The following is a 20984-nucleotide window of genomic DNA, read 5'->3' on the forward strand; positions in this document are numbered from 1 at the left end:
AGAACTCTGATGTACTCTTCTGTTACAGGACTCTGATGTACTCTGGTGTTGCATAGCTGTGATGTACTGTGGTGTTGCAGAGCTCTGATGTACTGTGGTGTTGCAGAGCTCTGATGTACTGTGATGTTGCAGAGCTCTGATGTACTGTGATGTTGCAGAGCTCTGAAGTACTGTGGTGTTGCAGAGCTCTGATGTACTGTGGTGTTGCAGAACTCTGATGTACTGTGGTGTTGCAGAGCTCTGATGTACTGTGGTGTTGCAGAGCTCTGATGTACTGTGGTGTTGCAGAGCTCTGAAGTACTGTGGTGTTGCAGAGCTCTGATGTACTGTGGTGTTGCAGAGCTCTGATGTACTATGGTGTTGCAGAGCTCTGATGTATTGTGATGTTGCAGAGCTCTGATGTACTGTGATGTTGCAGAGCTCTGATGTACTGTGGTGTTGCAGAGCTCTGATGTACTGTGGTATTGCGGAGCTCTGATGTACTCTGGTGTTGCAGAGCTCTGATATACTCTGGTGTTGCAGAGCTCTGATGTATTCTGGCGTTACAGAGCTTTGATGTACTCTGATGTTGCAGAGCTTTGATATACTCTGGTGCTGCAGAGCTTTGATGTACTGTGGTGTCGCAGAGCTCTGATGTACTGTGGCGTTGCAGAGCTCTGATGTACTCTGGTGTTGCAAAGCTCTGATGTATTCTGGTGTTGTAGAGCTCTTATGTACTCTGGTGTTGCAGAGCTCTGATGTACTGTGGTGTTGCAGAGCTTTGATGTACTGTGGTGTTGCAGAGCTCTGATGTACTGTGGTGTTGCAGAGCTCTGATGTACTGTGGTGTTGTAGAGCTCTGATGTACTGTGGCGTTGCAGAGCTCTGATGTACTCTGGTGTTGCATAGCTGTGATGTATTCTGGTGTTGTAGAGCTCTTATGTACTCTGGTGTTGCAGAGCTCTGATGTACTGTGGTGTTGCAGAGCTTTGATGTACTGTGGTGTTGCAGAGCTCTGATGTACTGTGGTGTTGCAGAGCTCTGATGTACTGTGGTGTTGTAGAGCTCTGATGTACTGTGGTGTTGCAGAGCTCTGATGTACTCTGGTGTTGCAAAGCTCTGATGTATTCTGGTGTTGTCGAGCTCTTATGTACTCTGGTGTTGCAGAGCTCTGATGTACTGTGGTGTTGCAGAGCTCTGATGTACTGTGGTGTTGCAGAGCTTTGATGTACTGCGATGTTGCAGAGCTCTGATGTACTGTGGTGTTGCAGAGCTTTGATGTACTGTGATGTTGCAGAGCTCTGATGTACTGTGGTGTTGCAGAGCTCTGATGTACTGTGGTATTGCAGAGCTCTGATGTACTGTGGTATTGCAGAGCTCTGATGTACTGTGGTGTTGCAGAGCTTTGATGTACTCTGGTGTTGCAAAGCTTTGATGTGCTCTGGTGTTGGTAACACTTTACTAAACTCAAATATTCTGAGCATTTGATTAAATTACTATTTTAAATCTAACGATAAGATCAATACGACTTGAAGAAAAGACTGAAAATTATGAAGAAAATTTCATAATGGAACACGTTAAAATTTTATCGAATGATGAAGGGCTGTTGATCTGAGTATCCAGAGCTACTGTCTTCCTCCTCGGATCAAATCTAATTGCCTATTATTTCCCAGGCGATATGTGAGCCTTACGGATTTAGCGCTTTTCTATGAATATAAAATAATGTTTCGATTGGCATCTATAGAGGCAAAAATATATAAACTAAGACTGGAAAGGACAGATGTTTAAGAATTGCGATGAATTTGCCCTACTGAAAAAAAAAACAAAGATTTATAAGAAGTCATTTGGGACGGCTGTGGCATTCATTGTCTCCCCCCCCCACCCCAAAAAATTAAATTAATTAAAAACGAGTTAAGGGAGAAGAAGAAATGGACTCCAGTGGCAGGATGCAGAGCAGGAGTGAGGAGTGGGCCATGCGTGTTTTCCAGCAGTCAGAACGTAATCTCGCCGAGTTAGGAGGCATGGCACTGCTATACGAGCCTCTCTTAAACCAGAGGCTCTAGTTTCGTCATCACTCTTACTATATCATGTTAATTCCGGCTTGTAAAACACTTATTCTTGGGCGTCGAAATTAATTTCACGCCTGTGTGTGCCAGACGTTCTCTGTTGCTTCTAAATGCTAACTACAGAAGATTTAGTTTTGAGCAGAAAAAAAAGAGACAAAATAAATTGATGATAAGCAGGGTGACTGGAGCTCCACTCTTACTGATACCACAACCAACTTTCTTACGCCCCTCCTGCCCGCCTCGCTGCCACGTCTTCTCGGTTCCTTGAGCCATATTGCTGTTGCGTGGGCTGAGTTTACCGTTCCGTTGTATTTTTTATTATTTCGTTATCTTTTGTTTCTTTTAAAAACACATTAAGCTTAGTTTCAGCTTACTTTACACTGAGCAAGTTACTGAAGTACGTGTTTGCGCGTTTTCTTTCCAGCTGAAGTTCCAGACTGTGTAAATTTAGCGCTGCATCGACGCCTGCTACACCTGTTCTTCCTTATATGGTCCTGAGCAGCTGCCTGGCATGGTAGGATTAATTCCCAGATGTAAGTTAAAGCACAGGAGTGTTATATCAGCAGTAACGTGGAGTGCAGAGTGGAGGTGGTTGAGAGCGACCTCGACCAAGGCTGGGAGTCTGGCAGAAGCGGCGCAGGTCCGTTACTTTACGGTGCTGAGCGGCCACATCAGGTCTCCAGCACCAGCCGCGCGCCAGCCAGTCAGTAGGTTAGTGGTGGCGTCCCCCACCTCAGCTAGTGGGAGGGAGAGCCTTCTACTGCTGCTTCCCCGGCTGCTGTGGGGAGTGTGGGACCTGCCTGACGCTGCAGGCCCGCAGCAGCAAGGAGGGAGGCGCGCCAGCAAGTGAAACTTGCCGGCCCATCGGCGGACGCGAGGTGGCGGGTTTTCCCTTTTAGTATCGGCCCGTATGTAGGTCAGGCTTAGTTTCGCTTTTACAGTGGTATGCGATGGTCGGGCCCGTGTCTGCTGCGAGCGTGTGTGAGGCTCGCCCCTCCCCGTGACCACCACGGTGCTCTCTGACTACACTACCCTCTTGTGCAGTGTGCTGTGTCAACCATACAAGTGTACAAGTGAATATACAGTGTAACACTCAGTCACTAGATGCAACCAGTCCCTAGTAGTGTTGTGGTACTAGCCAAAACAGTGAATACGGATAATTGTGTAGCGTGTGATTATTGACTACACAGTGACCCTCTCATAAAGGATCCCCAACTGAGGACAGACATCGAGGTAAGTCCCATATTGATCAGAGATAGGCTCACTTGCTGGAGCGTTGAAATCTCCCAGCCAGAGATCGTAGTGCGTTGACCGAGAGTTCCAGGAAATGCATCGCTAGCTGGGATACTTGCGAGGATGACCTGGCTCTTGGCTGCCACAGTCTTAACAGAAGGTTGTTACAGGCCAAGCAAGAGACTAGCTGCGGCCGAGAAAGAGCTAGTACGTAGTGGTGTTATGCTAAGTTGTGAGAGGTCCGTGCAGGGTGCAACAGCCCCGTGGCTCTGTGGCAATGAGCTAGGCAAGAGAATCGCTCGAGTTTATGTGGCACCTTCACTGTTGTGGTGTGTGTGTGTGTGTGTGTGTGTGTGTGTGTGTGTGTGGTACATTCACTGTTGTGAATTTTTTCTGTGTGGGCACCATCACTGTTGTAGTGTGTGTGGGGGGAAGGGGGTAGCACCATTACTGATGTAGTGTGTTTGTGTGGGGGGCATGTTTGCTATTGTAGAGTGTGTGTGTGGGGAGAACATATTCGACATAGTAAGGGCACCCTTACTGTTATAGTGAGTGTGTTTGTGGTACAAACACTGATGTTGTGTGTGTGTGTATGTGTGTGTGTGTGTGTGTGTGTGTGTGTGTGTGTGTGTGTGTGTGTGTGTGTGTGTGTGTGTGTGTGTGTAGGTCACCTTCACTGTTGTAGTGTGTGTGTAGGTCACCTGATTCACTGTTGTAGTGTGTGTATAGGTCACCTTCACTGTTGTAGTGTGTGTGTAGGTCACCTTCACTGTTGTAGTGAGTGTAGATCACCTTCACTGCTGTAGTGTGTGTGTAGGTCACCTTCACTGCTGTAGTGTGTGTTTAGATCACCTTCACTGTTGTAGTGAGTGTACGTCACCTCTGATATAGTGTGTACAGTTGATGTTCACTGTTGTACTGTGTATGTGTGCGTATGTATGTGCATGTGTGTGTGCATATGTATGTGCATGTGTATGTATGCATAGGTGTGCATGTGTGTAGCCACCTAACTCACCTAATTGTGGATGCAGGGGTCGAATCATAGCTCCTGACCCCGTGTGTGTGTGTGTGTGTTTGGTAATAAAGGTAGTTTTATTTAAGACGTTATTAATGAAAACCTCTTGCAAGACACTGGGAGAGACCAGGAAAAACCATGCGCCCCCCCGGTGCCCTGATTGTCACCAGGGTGCCCTGATTGTCACCAGGGTGCCCTGATTGTCACCAGGGTGCCTCTGATTGTCACCAGGGTGTCCTGATTGTCACCAGGGTGCCCTGATTGTCACCAGGGTGCCTCTGATTGTCACCAGGGTGCCTCTGATTGTCACCAGGGTGCCCTGATTGTCACCAGGGTGCCCTGATTGTCACCAGGGTGCCCTGATTGTCACCAGGGTGCCTCTGATTGCCACCAAGGTGCCTCTGATTCTCACCAAGGTGCCTGTGATTGTCACCAGGGTGCCTCTGATTGTCACCAGGGTGCCTCTGATTGTCACCAGGGTGCCTGCGATTGTCACCAGGGTGCCTGTGATTGTCACCAGGGTGCCTGTGATTGTCACCAGGGCGCCTGTGATTGTCACCAGGGTGCCTCTGATTGTCACCAGGGTGCCTGTGATTGTCACCAGGGTGCCTCTGATTGTCACCAGGGTGCCTCTGATTGTCGCCAGGGTGCCTCTGATTGTCACCAGGATGCCTCTGATTGTCACCAGGGTGCCTTTGATTGTCATCAGGGTGCCTCTGATTGTCACCAGGGTGCCTCTGATTGTCACCACGGTGCCTGTGACTGTCACCAGGGTGCCTCTGATTGTCACCAGGGTGCCTGTGATTGTCACCAGGGTGTCTGTGATTGTCACCAGGGTGCCTGTGATTGTCACCAGGGTGCCTGTAATTGTCACCAGGGTGCCTGTGATTGTCACCAGGGCGCCTGTGAGTGTCACCAGGGTGCCTCTTATTGTCACCAGGGTGCCTGTGATTGTCACCAGGGTGCCTGTGATTGTCACCAGGGTGCCTCTTATTGTCACCAGGGTGCCTCTGATTGTCACCAGGGTGCCTCTGATTGTCACCAGGGTGCCTCTGATTGTCACCAGGGTGCCTCTGATTGTCACCAGGGTGCCTCTGATTGTCACCAGGGTGCCTCTTATTGTCACCAGGGTGCCTCTGATTGTCACCAGGGTGCCTCTGATTGTCACCAGGGTGCCTCTGATTGTCACCAGGGTGCCTCTGATTGTCACCAGGGTGCCTCTGATTGTCACCAGGGTTCCTCTGATTGTCACCAGGGTGCCTGTGATTGTTACCATGGTGCCTCTGATTGTCACCAGGGTGCCTCTGATTGTCACCAGGGTGCCTCTGATTGTCACCTGGGTGCCTCTGATTGTCACCAGGGTGCCTCTGATTGTCACCAGGGTGCCTCTGATTATCACCACGGTGCCTCTGATTATCACTAAGGTGCCTCTGATTGTCACCACGGTGCCTCTGATTGTCACCACGATGCCTCTGATTATCACTAAGGTGCCTCTGATTGTCACCAGGGTGCCTCTTATTGTCACCAGGGTGCCTCTTATTGTCACCAGGGTGCGTCTTATTGTCACCAGGGAGTCTCTGATTGTCACCAGGGTGCCTCTTATTGTCACCAGGGTGCCTCTGATTGTCACCAGGGTGCCTCTGATTGTCATCACGGTGCCTCTGTCACCACGGTGCCTCTGATTATCACTAAGGTGACTCTTATTGTCACCAGGGTGCCTCTGATTGTCACCAGGGTGCCTCTGATTGTCACCGGGGTGCCTCTTATTGTCACCAGGGTGCCTCTGATTGTCACCACGGTGCTTCCGATTATCACTAAGGTGCCTCTGATTGTCACCACGGTGCCTCTGATTGCCACCAGGGTGCCTCTGATTGTCACGAGGGTGCCTCTGATTATCACTAAGGTGCCTCTGATTGTTACCAGGGTGCCTCTTATTGTCACCAGGGTGCCTCTTATTGTCACCAGGGTGCCTCTTATTGTCACCAGGGTGCCTCTGATTGTCACCACGGTGCCTCTTATTGTCACCAGGGTGCCCCTGATTGTCACCAGGGTGCCTCTGATTGTTTTCACGGTGCCTCTGTCACCACGATGCCTCTGATTATCACTAAGGTGCCTCTGATTGTCACCACCGTTCCTCTGTTTGTCCCCACGGTGCTTCTGATTATCACCAACGTGCATCTAATTTCACCACGGCGCATCTGATTGTCTCCACGTTGCCTCTGATTGTCGCCGCAAAGCATCTGAGTATCATCATTGTGCCTCTGATTGTCATCACAGTGCCTCTGATTGTCACCATGGTGCCTCTGTTACCACGTTGCCTTTGGTTATCACCACGGCGCCTCTGATTGTCTATCATCATGGTGCCACTGATTGTCTACCACCATGGTGCCTCTGATTGTGTATCATCATGGTGCCTTTGATTGTCCATCATGGTGCCTTTGATTGTCTATCATCATGGTGCCTCTTACTGTCTATCATCATGGTGCCTCTGATTGTTTATGATAGTGCCTCTGTCTATCATCATGGGGCCTCTGATTGTCTATCATCATGATGTTTCTGATTGTCTATCATGGTGCCTTTGATTATCTATCACCACGGTGCCTTTGATTGTCTGTCACCATGGTGCCTCTGATTGTCACCACAGTGCCTCTGTAGTTGCAATGTTCCAATGTTCCTTGTAAGCTCCCAATGTTCCTTGAAAACTTACTGTGCTCCTTGCAAGCTCACTGTGCTCCTTGCAAATTCCTAGTGTTCCTTTGGATATTCACTGTGCTTCTTGCCTGCTCCCTGTGCTACCTGCTGGCCCAACCAGACTGACGCAACACGTGATTCACTAATCTCATTTGAAGCTTACAACGATCGAGCAATGACACCCTCAAAGTGACACCCTCAGAGTGACACTCTCAGGGCGACACCCTGAAATTGGCATCCCTAAAAGTGACACCCTCAAGGGTGACGCGTTCAGTAAAGAGGCGAGGCCAGGAGCTGAGTCTCGACTCCTGCAACCACAATTAGGTGAATACAACGCGAACACCAACAAATCACCTTTAGGAAGAAAAGTGTGAGTAAACACACACACACACACACACACACACACACACACACACACACACACACACACACACACACACACACACACACACACACACACACATACACACACACATTCGCGTGCGCCGAGCCTGTTCGAGGAATAACTAGTATTACCTGTTGAATACCTCGTGACGATTTGGAGATCATCGTCCCTGCAGCCCGGTCCCACATCATGCCTCCTGGCCAGAGACGGATGGGGAGAGAGACGGATGCTGAGGGAATAGGTAGGAGAGACGGACGCTAGGGGAATAGGGGAGGAGGTAGGAGAGACGTGCTGGACAGGGGTCGTGAACGAGGAAGTCACGACAGCAAGGAGAGAGAGAGAGAAGCTTCGAGCGTGGGACCACAGATTCACTGCTCGCTATCACGCTTCTTCTTCCAGCTTCTCTCCTCCAAGCTGGGCCAGACTTACAGCTTAACTAGGCTTCATCTCTGGGAATCACGACTGAACGGCTTCAAAAATTACTTGCCCACTTTCTCTCTTATAATTCACTGTTACCTATTTCGATTTGTGGTAACTTCGTGATGTTTACCTCGTGGCAACTCTTTGATGTCAACCTTGTGGCAGCTCTTTGATGTCTACCTTGTGGCAGCTCTTTGATGTCTACCTTGTGGCAACTCTTTGATGTCTACCTTGTGGCAACTCTTTGATGTCTACCTTGTGGCAACTCTTTGATGTCTACCTTGTGGCAACTCTTTGATGTCTACCTTGTGGCAGCTCTTTGATGTCTACCTTGTGGCAGCTCTTTGATGTTTACCTTGTGGCAACTCTTTGATGTCTACCTTGTGGCAACTCTTTGATGTCTACCTTGTGGCAACTCTTTGATGTCTACCTTGTGGCAACTCTTTGATGTCTACCTTGTGGCAGCTCTTTGATGTCTACCTTGTGGCAACTCTTTGATGTCTACCTTGTGGCAATTCTTTGATGTTTACCTTGTGGCAGCTCTTTGATGTCTACCTTGTGGCAACTCTTTGATGTTTACCTTGTGGCAACTCTTTGATGTCTACCTTGTGGCAACTCTTTGATGTCTACCTTGTGGCAGCTCTTTGATGTCTACCTTGTGGCAACTCTTTGATGTTTACCTTGTGGCAGCTCTTTGATGTCTACCTTGTGGCAACTCTTTGATGTTTACCTTGTGGCAACTCTTTGATGTCTACCTTGTGGCAACTCTTTGATGTCTACCTTGTGGCAGCTCTTTGATGTCTACCTTGTGGCAACTCTTTGATGTTTACCTTGTGGCAACTCTTTGATGTCTACCTTGTGGCAACTCTTTGATGTCTACCTTGTGGCAACTCTTTGATGTTTACCTTGTGGCAACTCTTTGATGTCTACCTTGTGGCAACTCTTTGATGTTTATCTTGTCTTTGATGCAACTCTTTGATGTTTACCTTGTGGCAACTCTTTGATGTCTACCTTGTGGCAACTCTTTGATGTCTTATCTTGTGGCAACTCTTTGATGTTTACCTTGTGGCAACTCTTTGATGTCTACCTTGTGGCAGCAACTCTTTGATGTCTACCTTGTGGCAACTCTTTGATGTTTACCTTGTGGCAACTCTTTGATGTTTACCTTGTGGCAACTCTTTGATGTTTACCTTGTGGCAACTCTTTGATGTCTACCTTGTGGCAACTCTTTGATGTCTACCTTGTGGCAACTCTTTGATGTCTACCTTGTGGCAACTCTTTGATGTTTACCTTGTGGCAACTCTTTGATGTTTACCTTGTGGCAACTCTTTGATGTCTACCTTGTGGCAGCTCTTTGATGTCTACCTTGTGGCAACTCTTTGATGTCTACCTTGTGGCAACTCTTTGATGTTTACCTTGTGGCAGCTCTTTGATGTCTACCTTGTGGCAACTCTTTGATGTCTACCTTGTGGCAACTCTTTGATGTTTACCTTGTGGCAACTCTTTGATGTCTACCTTGTGGCAACTCTTTGATGTCTACCTTGTGGCAACTCTTTGATGTTTACCTTGTGGCAACTCTTTGATGATTACCTTTTGGCACCTCTTTGATGTCTCTTTGAGCTCTTTGTGTCTACCTTGTGGCAACTCTTTGATGTTTACCTTGTGGCAACTCTTTGATGTTTACCTTGTGGCACCTCTTTGATGTCTACCTTGTGGCAGCTCTTTGATGTCTACCTTGTGGCAACTCTTTGATGTTTACCTTGTGGCAACTCTTTGATGTTTACCTTGTGGCACCTCTTTGATGTCTACCTTGTGGCAGCTCTTTGATGTCTACCTTGTGGCAACTCTTTGATGTCTACCTTGTGGCAACTCTTTGATGTCTACCTTGTGGCAACTCTTTGATGTCTACCTTGTGGCAACTCTTTGATGTCTACCTTGTGGCAACTCTTTGATGTCTACCTTGTGGCAACTCTTTGATGTCTACCTTGTGGCAACTCTTTGATGTCTACCTTGTGGCAACTCTTTGATGTCTACCTTGTGGCAACTCTTTGATGTCTACCTTGTGGCAGCTCTTTGATGTCTACCTTGTGGCAACTCTTTGATGTCTACCTTGTGGCAACTCTTTGATGTCTACCTTGTGGCAACTCTTTGATGTCTACCTTGTGGCAACTCTTTGATGTCTACCTTGTGGCAACTCTTTGATGTCTACCTTGTGGCAACTCTTTGATGTCTACCTTGTGGCAACTCTTTGATGTCTACCTTGTGGCAACTCTTTGATGTCTACCTTGTGGCAACTCTTTGATGTCTACCTTGTGGCAACTCTTTGATGTTTACCTTGTGGCAGCTCTTTGATGTCTACCTTGTGGCAACTCTTTGATGTCTACCTTGTGGCAACTCTTTGATGTCTACCTTGTGGCAACTCTTTGATGTCTACCTTGTGGCAACTCTTTGATGTTTACCTTGTGGCAACTCTTTGATGTTTACCTTGTGGCAACTCTTTGATGTTTACCTTGTGGCAACTCTTTGATGTCTACCTTGTGGCAACTCTTTGATGTCTACCTTGTGGCAACTCTTTGATGTTTACCTTGTGGCAACTCTTTGATGTTTACCTTGTGGCAACTCTTTGATGTCTACCTTGTGGCAACTCTTTGATGTTTACCTTGTGGCAACTCTTTGATGTCTACCTTGTGGCAACTCTTTGATGTCTACCTTGTGGCAACTCTTTGATGTCTACCTTGTGGCAACTCTTTGATGTCTACCTTGTGGCAGCTCTTTGATGTCTACCTTGTGGCAACTCTTTGATGTCTACCTTGTGGCAACTCTTTGATGTCTACCTTGTGGCAACGCCATGATGTTTGTCACGTGATAGTTTCAATACGTTGTGATAAAAGGAGACAATTCCAATTCCTTTGATCAAGAGCCTTCACCAGGCGAGACTATGATAAACATCCATTTATTTACAGTGTTGCCATGTCGGAGAAACAATAGGAAAGTGAAATGTTTGTTTGCAGTGATGCCATCCTGGAGACAGCCTCTTCAAGGTGTGCACCTTAATGATAGCTATGGGCTCTTAATCTGAGGAATTGGAGCTATCCTCCCCTTCTATAGATTAATAATAATAATGATAATGATAATAATAATAATAATAATAATAATAATAATAATAATAATAATAATAATAATAATAATAGTAATAATAATAGTAATAATAATAATAATAATAATAATAATAATAATAATAATAATAATAATAATAATAATAATAATAATATTATTAATAATAATAAAATCGTTTTGTCTTTAGTCATACGAAGCGACAAATTTCTTCAGAATAATCAGACCAAAGATGGAAGAAAGGAAGAAAAACGGAGGCGATGAAAGAAAGGAAAATAAAAAGCTGATGAAAAAGAAAGAAGGATGGATAGAAATGCATCATCATCATCATCGTCGTCATCGTCATCATCTCCGAGCAAAAGTGAAATGGCCAGAGAAGTGAAAATGACAAGTCTTTTAACGCAGTGCTGGAGTCTTCCACCCGGGCTACCTCACCCTCCCGTGGGTGTACAGATGGGGCTACCCACCCGGGCTACCTCACCCTCCCGTGGGTGTCCAGATGGGGCTACCCACCCGGGCTACCTCACCCTCCCGTGGGTGTCCAGATGGGGCTACCCACCCGGGCTACCTCACCCTCCCGTGGGTGTCCAGATGGGGCTACCCACCCGGGCTACCTCACCCTCCCGTGGGTGTCCAGATGGGGCTACCCACCCGGGCTACCTCACCCTCCCGTGGGTGTCCAGATGGGGCTACCCACCCGGGCTACCTCACCCTCCCGTGGGTGTCCAGATGGGGCTACCCACCCGGGCTACCTCACCCTCCCGTGGGTGTCCAGATGGGGCTACCCACCCGGGCTACCTCACCCTCCCGTGGGTGTCCAGATGGGGCTACCCACCCGGGCTACCTCACCCTCCCGTGGGTGTACAGATGGGGCTACCCACCCGGGCTACCTCACCCTCCCCGTGGGTGTACAGATGGGGCTACCCACCCGGGCTACCTCACCCTCCCCGTGGGTGTACAGATGGGGCTACCCACCCGGGCTACCTCACCCTCCCCGTGGGTGTACAGATGGGGCTACCCACCCAGGCTACCTCACTCTCCCGTGGGTGTACAGATGGGGCTACCCACCCGGGCAACCTCACTCTCCCGTGGGTGTACAGATGGGGCTACCCACCCGGGCAACCTCACTCTCCCGTGGGTGTACAGATGGGGCTACCCACCCGGGTGGTACAGATGGGGCTACCCATACCTCATCCTCCCGTGGGTGTACAGATGGGGCTACCCACCCGGGCTACCTCATCCTCCCGTGAGTGTACAGATGGGGCTACCCACCCTGGCTACCTCACCCTCCCGTGGGTGTACAGAAGGGGCTACCCACCCGGGCTACCTCATCCTCCCGTGAGTGTACAGATGGGGCTACCCACCCGGGCTACCTCACCCTCCCGTGGGTGTACAGATGGGGCTACCCACCCGGGCTACCTCATCCTCCCGTGGGTGTACAGATGGGGCTACCCACCCGGGCTACCTCATCCTCCCGTGGGTGTACAGATGGGGCTACCCACCCGGGCTACCTCATCCTCCCGTGAGTGTACAGATGGGGCTACCCACCCGGGCTACCTCATCCTCCCGTGGGTGTACAGATGGGGCTACCCACCCGGGCTACCTCATCCTCCCGTGGGTGTACAGATGGGGCTACCCACCCGGGCTACCTCATCCTCCCGTGGGTGTACAGATGGGGCTACCCACCCGGGCTACCTCTCTCTCCCGTGGGTGTACAGATGGGGCTACCCACCAGGGGTACCTACCTCACAGATGGGGCTACTACCTCACCCTCCCGTGGGTGTACAGATGGGGCTACCCACCCGGGCTACCTCATCCTCCCGTGGGTGTACAGATGGGGCTACCCACCCGGGCTACCTCATCCTCCCGTGAGTGTACAGATGGGGCTACCCACCCGGGCAACCTCACTCTCCCGTGGGTGTACAGATGGGGCTACCCACCCGGGGTACCTCATCCTCCCGTGGGTGTACAGATGGGGCTACCCACCCGGGCTACCTCATCCTCCCGTGAGTGTACAGATGGGGCTACCCACCCGGGCTACCTCATCCTCCCGTGAGTGTACAGATGGGGCTACCCACCCGATCTACCTCATCCTCCCGTGGGTGTACAGATGAGGCTACCCACCCGGGCTACCTCATCCTCCCGTGAGTGTACAGATGGGGCTACCCACCCGGGCTACCTAATCCTCCCGTGGGTGTACAGATGGGGCTACCCACCCGGGCTACCTCATCCTCCCGTGAGTGTACAGATGGGGCTACCCACCCGGGCTACCTCATCCTCCCGTGGGTGTACAGATGGGGCTACCCACCCGGGCTACCTCATCCTCCCGTGGGTGTACAGATGGGGCTACCCACCCGGGCTACCTCATCCTCCCGTGAGTGTACAGATGGGGCTACCCACCCGGGCTACCTCACCCTCCCGTGGGTGTACAGATGGGGCTACCCACCCGGGCTACCTCATCCTCCCGTGGGTGTACAGATGGGGCTACCCACCCGGGCTACCTCACCCTCCCGTGGGTGTACAGATGGGGCTACCCACCCGGGCTACCTCACCCTCCCGTGGGTGTACAGATGGGGCTACCCACCCGGGCTACCTCATTCTCCCGTGGGTGTACAGACGGGGCTACCCACCCGGGCTACCTCACCCTCCCGTGGGTGTACAGATGAGGCTACCCACCCGGGTTACCTCATTCTCCTGTGGGTGTACAGATGGGGCTACCCACCCGGGCTACCTCACCCTCCCATGGGTGTACAGATGGGGCTACCCACCCGGGCTACTTAACCCTCCCGTGGGTGTACAGACGGGGCTACCCACCCGGGCTACCTCATTCTCCCGTGGGTGTACAGATGGGGCTACCCACCCGGGCTACCTCTCTCTCCCGTGGGTGTACAGATGGGGCTACCCACCCGGGCTACCTCACCCTCCCGTGGGTGTACAGATGGGGCTACCCACCCGGGATACCTCATTCTCTGTGGGTGTACAGATGGGGCTACCCACCCGGGCTACCTCACCCTCCCGTGGGTGTACAGATGGGGCTACCAACCCGGGCTACCTCATTCTCCCGTGGGTGTACAGATGGGGCTACCCACCCGTGCTACCTCATCCTCCCGAGGGTGTACAGATACCTCATTCTCCCGTGGGTGTACAGATGGGGCTACCCACCCGTGCTACCTCATTCTCCCGTGGGTGTACAGATGGGGCTACCCACCCGTGCTACCTCATTCTCCCGTGGGTGTACAGATGGGGCTACCCACCCGGGCTACCTCATTCTCCCGTGGGTGTACAGATGGGGCTACCCACCCGGGCTACCTCACCCTCCCGTGGGTGTACAGATGGGGCTACCAACCCTGGGTACCTCATTCTCCCGTGGGTGTACAGACGGGGCTACCCACCCGGGCTACCTCATTCTCCCGTGGGTGTACAGATGGGGCTACCCACCCGGGCTACCTCTCTCTCCCGTGGGTGCACAGATGGGGCTACCCACCCGGTCTACCTCATCCTCCCGTGGATGTACAGATGGGGCTACCCACCCGAGCTACCTCTCTCTCCCGTGGGTGTACAGATGGGGCTACCCACCCGGGCTACCTCACCCTCCCGTGGGTGTACAGATGGGGCTACCCACCCGGGATACCTCATTCTCCTGTGGGTGTACAGATGGGGCTACCCACCCGGGCTACCTCACCCTCCCGTGGGTGTACAGATGGGGCTACCAACCCGGGCTACCTCATTCTCCCGTGGGTGTACAGATGAGGCTACCCACCCGTGCTACCTCATCCTCCCGTGGATGTACAGATGGGGCTACCCACCCGAGCTACCTCTCTCTCCCGTGGGTGTACAGATGGGGCTACCCACCCGGGCTACCTCACCCTCCCGTGGGTGTACAGATGGGGCTACCAACCCGGGCTACCTCATTCTCCCGTGGGTGTACAGATGGGGCTACCCACCCGTGCTACCTCATTCTCCCGTGGGTGTACAGATGGGACTACCCACCCGTGCTACCTCATTCTCCCGTGGGTGTACAGATGGGGCTGCCCACCCGGGCTCCCTCATTCTCCCGTGGGTGTACAGATTTGGCTACCCACCCGGGCTACCTCACCCTCCCGTGGGTGTACAGATGGGGCTACCCACCCGGGCTACATCACCAACCCGTGGGTGTACACATGGGGCTACCCCCCGGGCTACCACATCCTTCCGTGGGTGTACAGATGGGGCTACCCACCCGGGCTACCTCACCCTCCCGTGGGTGTACAGATGGGGCTACCCACCCGGGCTACCTCACCCTCCCGTGGGTGTACAGATGGGGCTACCCACCCGGGCTACCTCACCCTCCAGTGGGTCTCAGAGTGTAGTACAGACGTTGATAACAAAGACACATGCAACAGTTAAGTATCTTTATTCCGAAACTTTTCGCCTGCACAGTAGGCCTCTTCAGTCGAATACGTTTCGAAATAACGATACCTAACTGTTCTATATGTATGTTTCTTGTCAATTTGTCGGTATTATATACCAACCTTGCAGGAACTGCCTACCATGATCCTTACCTTGCGTAGCGTCGAGAGAGTGGCACTAAACAGCCTTCCATACACCGAGAAATGTGTCGCCTTTTGTCACTGTTTCTTATTTTAATTATTATTTTGCAGTGAATTACACTGTGTTATTTATATTATTATTTTTAAAAATCCTTCTCATACAATATACACAAAATTTTGTAAGCAATTAGACAAAAGTCGCTTCTGGGGCCCTCCGGGATTATGGGCCCCTAAAGCTTAAGCTTCATTAGTTTCGTAGTGGATCCGTCCTTGTCCAGTGTACATAAGCTGCTAGTGTACTTTAAGTCGCTAGTATAGAGATTAAAATATTTCTGCCTAGCAGCATCCGCTGTGCTGAATGATCTGAACTAATGCCATGAGTAGTCGAAACACTTGCTGAACGAGAAAAAAAGAAGAAAGTTCCTCCCCCTTTACGTTGGTGTTAAACAGTTGATGACCCGTTTAATGGCCACTTGGAGGAATCGGACATGAGTAGTGATTCCGTTGATCCCATATTTGGAGCGTGGAGGATTGCTGGCGAGCAGCGAGTGGTACCTCTGACCCTGTGGGTGGGGCGTGGCAGGTAGCAGCGGTCACAGGTGTCTCCTGACTTAATGGCAGAACTTGGGGTAGCCAGTTGGTACGCTGGAAAAAACGCGAGGGAAAGGAAGGAGAGTCGAGGGTGAATGCAGATAGTGCCTTCTTTAACCCGTCATCAACACCATACCGCTTCACCACCCACACCAAAAGTTCATCCTAGCAGTACGACCACTGCTATTTCTTCAGCCTGGCCTGAAAAATCGTTCCTGAGCCCCCTCATCCTGACCTCACAGCTTAGCCTTGCACCCATGTATGCCTTCTCAACTTAGCCATATGCTCATCCCTGCCCTCTTAGCTTAGCCATGCGATCATTCCTGCCCTCTCAGCTTAGCCATACGATCATCCATCCTTACCCTCTCATCTTAGCCATACGATCATTCCTGCCCTCTCAGCTTACCCATACGATCAGCCCTGCATTCTCAGCTTACCCATACGATCAGCCCTGCATTCTCAGCTTACCCATAAGATCAGCCCTGCCTTCAGTCTATCTCTACAATCACTTCAACTTACTGTCACTTCATCCATTCCGACTCATCATTATTGCTCCCAGTACTCACCCTAGCCCTTCGCCTCATTTCCTAACCGTATCAAATTTCGTGATCCCTCCCCAAGACACAGTTCTAGTTCCTCTAGTGGACCATATTCACACTAACCCAACACCTTAAGAGCACACCCTCGTTCACCACCATCACCCCTCTCACCTAACTGCTACTAGCATCACCTTATTCGTCTACAACCGCTATGCTTATCTCCTCTACGCTCTATTAGCCTTCAGTGTTAGTTAAAATCCCACTGCGGAATTTACAGTGAATTTTCATTCATTGTAAATACTTAGGCATTATGGTCTATTGTGAGGCCTCATTGAATGAAGATTTTTTTGTGTGTGAATTCTCGTTACTGAAGAACTGTGAACTTTCATTCAGTGTAGAAGTGAGGGTTAGAATTTACGGATTTGTTATAGTGAGCTCTCATTTAGTGAAGAATTATAGTGAGCTCTCATTTAGTGAAGAATTATAGTGAGCTCTCATTTAGTGAAGAATTATAGTGAGCTCTCATTTAGTGAAGAATTATAGTGAGCACTAGTTCAGTGAAGAATTATAGTGAGCTCTCATTTAGTGAAGAATTATAGTGAGCTCTCATTTAGTGAAGAATTATAGTGAGCTCTCATTTAGTGAAGAATTATAGTGAGCTCTCATTTAGTGAAGAATTATAGTGAGCTCTCATTTAGTGAAGAATTATAGTGAGCTCTCATTTAGTGAAGAATTATAGTGAGCTCTCATTTAGTGAAGAATTATAGTGAGCTCTCATTTAGTGAAGAATTATAGTGAGCTCTCATTTAGTGAAGAATTATAGTGAGCTCTCATTTAGTGAAGAATTATAGTGAGCTCTCATTTAGTGAAGAATTATAGTGAGCTCTCATTTAGTGAAGAATTATAGTGAGCTCTCATTTAGTGAAGAATTATAGTGAGCTCTCATTTAGTGAAGAATTATAGTGAGCTCTCATTTAGTGAAGAATTATAGTGAGCTCTCATTTAGTGAAGAATTATAGTGAGCTCTCATTTAGTGAAGAATTATAGTGAGCTCTCATTTAGTGAAGAATTATAGTGAGCTCTCATTTAGTGAAGAATTATAGTGAGCTCTCATTAAGTGAAGAATTATAGTGAGCACTCGTTCAGTGAAGAATTATAGTGAGCACTCGTTCAGTGAAGAATTATAGTGAGCACTCGTTCAGTGAAGAATTATAGTGAGCACTCGTTCAGTGAAGAATTATAGTGAGCACTCGTTCAGTGAAGAATTATAATGAGCACTCGTTCAGTGAAGAATTATAGTGAGCTCTCATTTAGTGAAGAATTATAGTGAGCACTCGTTCAGTGAAGAATTATAGTGAGCTCTCATTTAGTGAAGAATTATAGTGAGCTCTCATTTAGTGAAGAATTATAGTGAACTCTCATTTAGTGAAGAATTATAGTGAGCTCTCATTTAGTGAAGAATTATAGTTAGCTCTCATTTAGTGAAGAATTATAGTGAGCTCTCATTTAGTGAAGAATTATAGTGAACTCTCATTTAGTGAAGAATTATAGTGAGCTCTCATTTAGTGAAGAATTATAGTGAACTCTCATTTAGTGAAGAATTATAGTGAGCTCTCATTTAGTGAAGAATTATAGCGAACTCTCATTTAGTGAAGAATTATAGTGAGCTCTCATTTAGTGAAGAATTATAGTGAGCTCTCATTTAGTGAAGAATTATAGTTAGCTCTCATTTAGTGAAGAATTATAGTGAGCTCTCATTTAGTGAAGAATTATAGTGAACTCTCATTTAGTGAAGAATTATAGTGAGCTCTCATTTAGTGAAGAATTATAGTGAGCTCTCATTTAGTGAAGAATTATAGTGAGTTCTCATTTAGTGAAGAATTATAGTGAGCTCTCATTTAGTGAAGAATTATAGTGAACTCTCATTTAGTGAAGAATTATAGTGAGCTCTCATTTAGTGAAGAATTATAGTGAGCTCTCATTTAGTGAAGAATTATAGTGAACTCTCATTTAGTGAAGAATTATAGTTAGCTCTCATTTAGTGAAGAATTATAGTGAGCTCTCATTTAGTGAAGAATTATAGTGAACTCTCATTTAGTGAAGAATTATAGTGAGCTCTCATTTAGTGAAGAATTATAGTGAGCTCTCATTTAGTGAAGAATTATAGTGAACTCTCATTTAGTGAAGAATTATAGTGAGCTCTCATTTAGTGAAGAATTATAGTGAACTCTCATTTAGTGAAGAATTATAGTGAACTCTCATTTAGTGAAGAATTATAGTTAGCTCTCATTTAGTGAAGAATTATAGTGAACTCTCATTTAGTGTAGAATTATAGTGAGCTCTCATTTAGTGAAGAATTATAGTGAACTCTCATTTAGTGAAGAATTATAGTTAGCTCTCATTTAGTGAAGAATTATAGTGAGCTCTCATTTAGTGAAGAATTATAGTGAACTCTCATTTAGTGAAGAATTATAGTGAGCTCTCATTTAGTGAAGAATTATAGTGAGCTCTCATTTAGTGAAGAATTATAGTTAGCTCTCATTTAGTGAAGAATTATAGTGAGCTCTCATTTAGTGAAGAATTATAGTGAACTCTCATTTAGTGAAGAATTATAGTTAGCTCTCATTTAGTGAAGAATTATAGTTAGCTCTCATTTAGTGAAGAATTATAGTGAACTCTCATTTAGTGAAGAATTATAGTGAGCTCTCATTTAGTGAAGAATTATAGTGAACTCTCATTTAGTGAAGAATTATAGTTAGCTCTCATTTAGTGAAGAATTATAGTTAGCTCTCATTTAGTGAAGAATTATAGTGAGCTCTCATTTAGTGAAGAATTATAGTGAACTCTCATTTAGTGAAGAATTATAGTGAGCTCTCATTTAGTGAAGAATTATAGTGAGCTCTCATTTAGTGAAGAATTATAGTTAGCTCTCATTTAGTGAAGAATTATAGTGAGCTCTCATTTAGTGAAGAATTATAGTGAACTCTCATTTAGTGAAGAATTATAGTTAGCTCTCATTTAGTGAAGAATTATAGTTAGCTCTCATTTAGTGAAGAATTATAGTGAACTCTCATTTAGTGAAGAATTATAGTGAGCTCTCATTTAGTGAAGAATTATAGTTAGCTCTCATTTAGTGAAGAATTATAGTGAACTCTCATTTAGTGAAGAATTATAGTTAGCTCTCATTTAGTGAAGAATTATAGTGAACTCTCATGCAACGAAGAATGACTGAGTTTTTTTTCCTTGAAGAAGTGTGTGTAACGAGTTCACATTCTTCGCTAAAGCGAAGAATGTGAACTCGTTACTGTGTTAAGATTTTTGAAAACTAGCACACGCTTTCTCTCTCTCTCTCTCTCTCTCTCTCTCTCTCTCTCTCTCTCTCTCTCTCTCTCTCTCTCTCTCTCTCTCTCTTTATATATTTATCTATCTATCTATCTATTTACCTATCTATCTCTCTCGGTAGTTATTGGATGTTATTACGTAAGTGTTACTGAATTGTCCTTACACTATAATAATAATAATAATAATAATAATAATAATAATAATAATAATAATAATAATAATAATAATAATAGTGACAATAGCATTCGGAATAGCAACAAAATACTAGCAATAACAAAACCTTACTCAACAAAAGCAGCTGTTGAGCTCAATAGTAAGTGCAGCCTGACGGGAAAAGTGTGAAGGCAATCACTATTATAGCAGCAGATGGTGGTTGTGGCTAGAGAAGCTGGTGGGTGGTGGGCGGTGGGTGGTGGGCGGTAGGTTGTGGGCGGTGGGTGGTGGGTGGTGGGTTGTGGGCGGGTGGGCGGTGGGCAGAGCTACAACTCAAGTAAATACTCCTGAGTTAAAATCCCAGGTATGAAGCGAGTTATGGGTATGTTTCCTGACACCGGTTACCCACCTTGTCTAACTAGCAGTGAGCAGTTACCTCGGTGTTAGTTGATAGTTGTGCGGTGGCCATCTTAGGGGTCTTACGCCTACTGTCTCACCCTTTACACTTACCAGTAAATAGGTTCCCTGGTGCTAGTCGACCACTGTGTGGCGTATTCTGTGGAAAGGTCAGTGGGTAAAGACGGCCACCACCTGCAGAGCTCTGCTCCCACACCAAGAATAATGTAAGTAACTACACAAAATAATGCTTGTTTAAGTGACTCGCGAAATTGTAATACCGCAGTTGCAAGCAAATCACAGAACGGATGGGATTTGAACCCATTACTGGCTAGCCCTGAAATTACCCTGATAGTTTTAGGGCTCACTTAGACGAAGGTTTGAGTCCCACCAGTTCTGTGATTTAGTTTACTGGATGACTTTGGTATCAAAGTGCAGCATTGTTTTGCCTAGCTGGTCTGCGGTGGAGGAGGGAAGAGAGGAAAGAATGAGAGAAGGAGTATCCGGGAAGTGGAGGAAAGGGAAAGATGG

General features: G+C 47.7%; 1 protein-coding gene across 4 annotated transcripts in view; it reads left to right on the forward strand.

Moving 5' to 3' along the window:
• The first annotated feature begins 2583 nt into the window (after positions 1–2583).
• LOC128686084 (uncharacterized) overlaps positions 2584–20984 on the forward strand; it is a 249031-nt gene continuing 230630 nt past the window's right edge. The window contains exon 1 of one of the 4 annotated variants that reach the window (XM_053772733.2): positions 2584–3278. The gene's annotated coding sequence lies outside the window, so the exon portion shown is untranslated. The remainder of the gene's footprint in view (positions 3279–20984) is intronic. The other 3 variants (XM_053772736.2, XM_053772734.2, XM_053772737.2) reach the window with 3 other exon arrangements.

The sequence above is a fragment of the Cherax quadricarinatus genome, chromosome 9, assembly GCF_038502225.1.
Source record: "Cherax quadricarinatus isolate ZL_2023a chromosome 9, ASM3850222v1, whole genome shotgun sequence".
Classification (NCBI taxonomy): Eukaryota; Metazoa; Arthropoda; class Malacostraca; order Decapoda; family Parastacidae; genus Cherax; species Cherax quadricarinatus.